At 48.1% G+C, this 6,214-nt stretch overlaps 1 pseudogene; it reads left to right on the forward strand.

Moving 5' to 3' along the window:
* On the forward strand, nucleotides 1-174 carry LOC126519750 (U2 spliceosomal RNA; annotated as a pseudogene).
* Nucleotides 175-6,214: the final 6,040 nt, after the last annotated feature.

Genomic DNA, 6,214 nt, shown 5'->3' on the forward strand with positions numbered 1-6,214 from the left:
ATAAATTCCCTTTGTGTAGTATCTGTTCTTATCAGCTTAATATCTGATACGGGTTCTATATGGACCCACGATATTAAACCTATTTTTGGAAGTTGGCGGAGTGCTTGAAGCCTGCTTCACCGCCGCCGCAGGTCGGCCCGGTATTGCACTACCTCCGGGATCGGGTCCCGCTCACTTAGGTGAGATTTCATGCAATCAAAATGAAGAGCACAAGCTCGAAGCGAGCACTGACTTGACACGCACCATTCCTTTACTATACGCAACCATGCCGGTTCGCGGACCACGAGAGTAATTAAACTGCCACTCCATCTGTGTATAGCGTCGCACTTGTTGCGTCGCAAATGGGACAGCCGCTCCAGCAAATTTCTAGTTATGGGCTTCGAGAAAAATAAATGAAAGCAAAAGAAAGAACCAGAATTCCTATTTATCCGATGTCTCTGAACGATTGTCTCCTGTAAAGAGCCACTTGGGGGGATGCGGGGTAGGATTAGCCGTGGGGTTCGCGATCAATATGAATCCCACTCAAAGCCAACACTGGATTTTGGAGTTCACTATCGCTTGGATCCGTAAACCACCGCGCCCACGCAAGCTCGCCCTGCCGAAATCCGCTGCCCAAGTGGAAGCAAGATTTCCTATGAAAGAAAAATAGAGTGCCCGATTTCTGGCAACTGCTGTGCAGCCTTTGTGTACACATTTTTGCAGCAGTGGGACCGAGCGCCTCGAAAACAAACTTGTCGTATGCCCAAGTGTGGCGAAATATATTCCAGGGTTCAAAGGTGCCTCATCTTTCTAACCTGTATGTTACGAAGACCAGTTGCTACCTTTTCATCATCAACATCATCATCATGCTGGCTACGCCCACTGCAGGGCAAAGGCATCTCCCATGATCCTCCAAGCACCCCGGTCACGTGCTGATTGTCGCCATGTAGTCCCTAATCTAATCTCCCCTCCTAACTTTCTGCCACCCCCTGCTACGTTTCCCTCCTCTTGGAATTCAGTCTGTAACCCTTAATGGCCACCGGTTATCTTCCCCCCACATTGCATGCCCTGCGCATGACCTTTTGTTTTTCCTGGTTTAAACTGGTGTCATTAACTAGCGTTTGTTCTCACACCCCCCCAATCTGCTCTATTCCGATGCCCCCGTGACGCTACACCTGTCATCCTTCTTTCCAGAGCCCGTTGCGTCGTCCTCAACTACCTTCGGTAATCCTTAAAGCTTTTTGTTGGGGCACTCGTGGCATCTTTCTCGTTTAATCAGGTCAAATTTTTTTTCAGCTTTGGGGCAAAACTTAATGAGCTAGGCGCGATTGTGTCCCTGGCGCCGCTCTCAACAATATGGCGGCGGCCAGGCTTTTTGCCTGCAGGTTCGGCCTACGCAGAACATGCCTGCATGGCAGTGAAGCCGCGTTGAAGGGGCAAAGTGTAGTGCAGTGAAGCGCTTGCTCGGGCGAAAAACGCAAATATTAGCCGAACATACAACCAAATCGCCAAATAGGAATTTCCATTATTGGAAATTCCAGTTCAGTTCGCGCATTGCGTTCGCCTCAGGTAAAGAACATAAATGCGAGTGCCACAGCAGTCAAGCCAAAGCTTAGGATTGCGTACCATTTTTTTTTCTTGCCTTTTACTCCTAGCGCGCATGCACACGAAAGTAATGAAATAGTAAAAACACGAGATCATGCGGTGCGGCTGTATCATATCTATTTTGTGCGCTTTGTTCTTTGTGGACTACAGCGGTGTGCGTCATGGGAAAGTTTCGGTGCCCTTCTACTGTGACCAGTGAAGCTATATTTAAAACCACATTGATTTGTACGGTTATTGCTACAAACTGCGTGTGGGTGTTTTTCGCTGCCAACGATGGGTTATCGCAACCGCGATCGGTTCTGCTGCTACGCTAGACGCGTGCTTGCCAACGGCTGGCTCTATACGCGACCCGCGACGCGTGGTCGGCACATTCAAACAGTCAATTGCAAACCGTTCCAAGAACAAGGATGTACTCCACTTGCCACCGGGAGCTCTAGTTCGACGATTGTACTTTTTGACCCTCGAGGAAGCGCCGCCATCCCACGTTTTCTATAATAAGATAAGATTCAGAGCGACCGCGACCACTTGTCTTTGTCAATATCTCGGACACCCCCCTTTTTTTTTAATCCAGATACTCAGATGCGCCCGTGTTCACGCGCACTTGCTCTCTCCGATAAGCAGGGAAGCTCGGTTGGGGTGGTGTCGGGCCTTGCGCATGCGCTGCTGAGCTCGTCGCTTCGCCGGCCGGTCGACGCTGGCGCGGTACTGGTAATGAACTTCGACGTGCATGGTGAAACGTCACTTTGTATTGCCACTGTAGACTAGCAATGCAATGTGTTTGCGAGCGATTGGAGAAATGAGAAAGCGGGCACTGTCTACAGTTCATGCCCCTCTAGAGTAGTGGAAATGTTCCTCCAAGTATTAGGTTTGTAATTTGCGCCTGCGAACATGAACTAAACAAAGAAAATGGTCTGCAGCCTCCTTCGCTTCATAAAATTCCGGTACGAAGAAATTTCCATGGGCAAATGACAGCAAAACAGAGAAACCATGTAAAGAAGAATGGCTGCCTTTTACGTGATCTCGCGCATGAAACCAGACGATAAATTAATTTTAGCCGTTCATTTTGATTTGCCGAATGTAAACCGGAGCACTTTCTCCACGCGGTCTTCAGATTTGAATGGCAATCAATCACATCCTTTCCTTTCTTTTTGTTTCTGTTTGTTCTATCTGGAACCAAAAGAATTCAGAACGCCGTTGCAATCTTAGATTCGATTAGATATCGTGACTGGTATGCTGAAAAATCAGGCCTTGCGTTACGTCCCCCCTGGTATATCTGGTGTTAACCTTTAATGATCACGGCATTAAAAATCGCCAGTTCCCGAACTTTAATCGCGCCGAAGATGAACCGATATGCTGGATTCTTACTGTAATGATTTTATAGAAAGCGCTTGTTCTATGGCTAGATTTGAGGAAAAGAAAAACATCATTCAGGAATGTATAACTCAAAACAACTAAAAAATCTGCCGGCAATTCGTACTACAATGAGAGTACTGAGAATACTGGAAAAGATGAAATCCAAACATGCTGCAAGGAGCCGACAAATGCAATTGAACCAACGAACTGAACGGAAATTATTTCATCAAGACATGCCCCGAAAAACGTTTTCTGATTTGATTTCTGATTTCTGATTTGAATCTGATTTCTTTTTTTTTACGACGGATAATAATTATCTTTCCAATGGCGGATGTGAAAATTTCAGAGCACGGCATTTTCGAAATCTCAAGGCCCCGGACGCTTTCTCTCTTTTTTAAGTATTTTGGTGGAGGCGTATTGGTGCCCATGGAGGAAAATTTCGCGCACGTAATTTATAAACTTGTAGTTGATTTCCTTGAAGAACAGAAAGTGCTGACAAACGACCAACCAGGACACAATTAAATTGGTATTACGCACGATTTCGCAGCCGCGGTAACAAAAGGGTAACAAACGGACGTTCATTTCGTGGTGTGGATTTCACGTCTCTCACAATAAAAAAAATAATAAAAAAAGCTACTGCATAAAATAGGTTTTCCCAAACTGGATGGTTTCGATCAGCTTTTGAACAGCCCTTCCTTAAATTGAGTTGGCGTTGATTGAGCGGGTGCGGGCCTCTGTTGTTTTGGATTTTTGTAAATGGCATCATTACTGGACAGTCCGTTCACTTGAGGATCAAGAGAGAAACACCCCCCCCCCCAAAAAAAAAATCATATCGTGGTGAGAGCAGTGGCAGATGAGTACAATTATCGGGAGAAAAAAAAAAGGAAAACCACCTCGTACTCAGCAGCCGCTCCTTTTACGTGTAAAGCTCCAAACAAATTGTTTTTCTTGAGACGCTCTATAAAGTTATACACAGCTCCTTAAATGCAGCACCCGTACACAAAGCCAAACGTTCCAAACTGGAAAGAAAGCATGAAATTTGCGGCGCCCGTTTGCTGTGAAACAACGGGCAACATTACGCAAAGTCCGCAACCACGTCAGCCGGGGCGGCCACGGAGAGTGCCGAACGCGCGCGCTTAAGCCTTAAAATGCTCGGCGCTTAAGCCGGGTAGCGAGTAAAAATGCTCGGCGCTTAAGCCACGCGGGGACTAAAACTAAAGCCACGGGATTGTTGCTGAAATTGTATGCAGTCCGGTAGAAATTTGTCGGCGCCTGCGCGCGGCAGTCCGCAACCACGTCAGCCGGGGCGGCGTAAACAAACAAAAAAAAGCAGCCCCCCTGTACTAGTGTGCGCGAGACGGCAGTCAATGCCGGCCTCGCTGTTATAGCCCCAGGAGGAACACAAGGTCCTCTCTGGAGTCTGTCTGTCGTTCGATCACACGACTGGAACAGGAGATGGCGTGCATTTGCCACTCGGGTTGCGAGGCCCTCGTGTATTGCGCGTCGCGCCAACACTCACACATCGCCCCGAAAATCGGCTGGTTCGCGTTCGAGACGGAACCGCACCATTTCAGCTGTCGGGAGCGCGGCTTTCGTCGATGCCGAAAGCCGCCTTTTTATGCGCGTCACTAATAAGGTGACGAGGCACTTTGTTGGCCAGAAGAAACGCGCGCGACGCAGCGCACGCAGCGCAGCTTCCAGCGGGCTGCTTCACGACAATCAAGATCGGTAACGCCCTCCAACTCTCGTGCCACAAGTGGATGCGAAAGCACCAGTGGCTCCTCTCGTCGCAGGTGCTAACAGCAATGGTCTGCTGCCATTGCACTTGAGCAGAACGTGTTTGCAAAGCACCCTCTTGCAAGACTAGCGGTTTCAAGCGGCGCCATATTGCGACAACGGTTCCCTTCCGTTTCGCCTTTTTCTGCACGGAGTTGCGACGGAGCGAAAAAGAAAAAAAAAATATGGCTGCGCTCAACGGCAACCGTTTTGTGCGAGTCTTGCCGCCGGCAAAGAGTTCGCTCCTCCTCTGTGGTCCGTCTCACGAGAGGGCCCAACACTCTTCGCACCTGTCGGTGCTGCGATCGCTTGCTCGGGAAGGATCGCAGGCAGCACACCAGCATTGGACGAAGCATGGCCCAATGCTGGCAAAAATTGGTGCCAATGTTGGCGCAATCTTGGAATTTTGGCAAAGTGCAACCCGATCCAAGGTCCAGCCAATGTTCAAGCCAACATTGGCCCTACATTTTGCCATTGTGGTATCCGATGTATTTCCAGCATAGAGCCAGTGCTCAGGCATCTTGTACCTAACGTTTTTCCAGCATAGCCAGTGCTCAGCCATTTTGTATCCGATGTTTTTCCAGCATAGTCAGTGCTCAGCCATTTTGTACCCAATGTTTTTCCAGCATAGCCGCTGCTCAGCGATTTTGTATCCAATGTTTTTCCATCATAGCCGGTGCTGAGCCATGTTGTATCCAATGTTTTAGCAGCATAGCCAGTGCTGAGCCATTTTGTACTCAATGTTTTTCCAGCATTGCCAGTGCTCAGCCATTTTGTACCCAATGTTTTTCCAGCATAGCCAGTGCTCAGCGATTTTGTACCCAATGTTTTTGCAGCATAGCTGGTGCTCAGCCGTCTTGTATCCAATGTTTTTCCAGCATAGCCGGTGCTCAGCCATCTTGTATCCAATGTTTTACCAGCATAGCCAGTGTTTAGCCATTTTGTACCCAATGTTCTTCCAGCATAGCCGGTGCTCAGCCATTTTGTACCCAATGTTTTTCCAGCATAGCCGGTGCTCAGCCATTTTGTATCCAATGTTTTTCCAGCATAGCCAGTGCTCAGCGATTTTGTACCCAATGTTTTTGCAGCATAGCTGGTGCTCAGCCGTCTTGTATCCAATGTTTTTCCAGCATAGCCGGTGCTCAGCCATCTTGTATCCAATGTTTTACCAGCATAGCCAGTGTTTAGCCATTTTGTACCCAATGTTCTTCCAGCATAGCCGGTGCTCAGCCATTTTGTACCCAATGTTTTTCCAGCATAGCCGGTGCTCAGCCATTTTGTATCCAATGTTTTTCCAGCATAGCCGGTGCTCAGCCATTTTGTATCCAATGTTTTTCCAGCATAGCCAGTGCTCAGCCATATTGTTTCTTGTGTGCGGGCTTACTGCCTATACTATTAGCTAAACGGCCATGCTATAGAATGCTTCCAAACGCACATTTTTTCTAGACGTGACGAGTGCATGTAGTCTCAACACTTGTGCTCTGCTTGCGATTGTGTTTAC

Source organism: Dermacentor andersoni, chromosome 10 (genome assembly GCF_023375885.2).
Source record: "Dermacentor andersoni chromosome 10, qqDerAnde1_hic_scaffold, whole genome shotgun sequence".
Lineage (NCBI taxonomy): Eukaryota > Metazoa > Arthropoda > Arachnida > Ixodida > Ixodidae > Dermacentor > Dermacentor andersoni.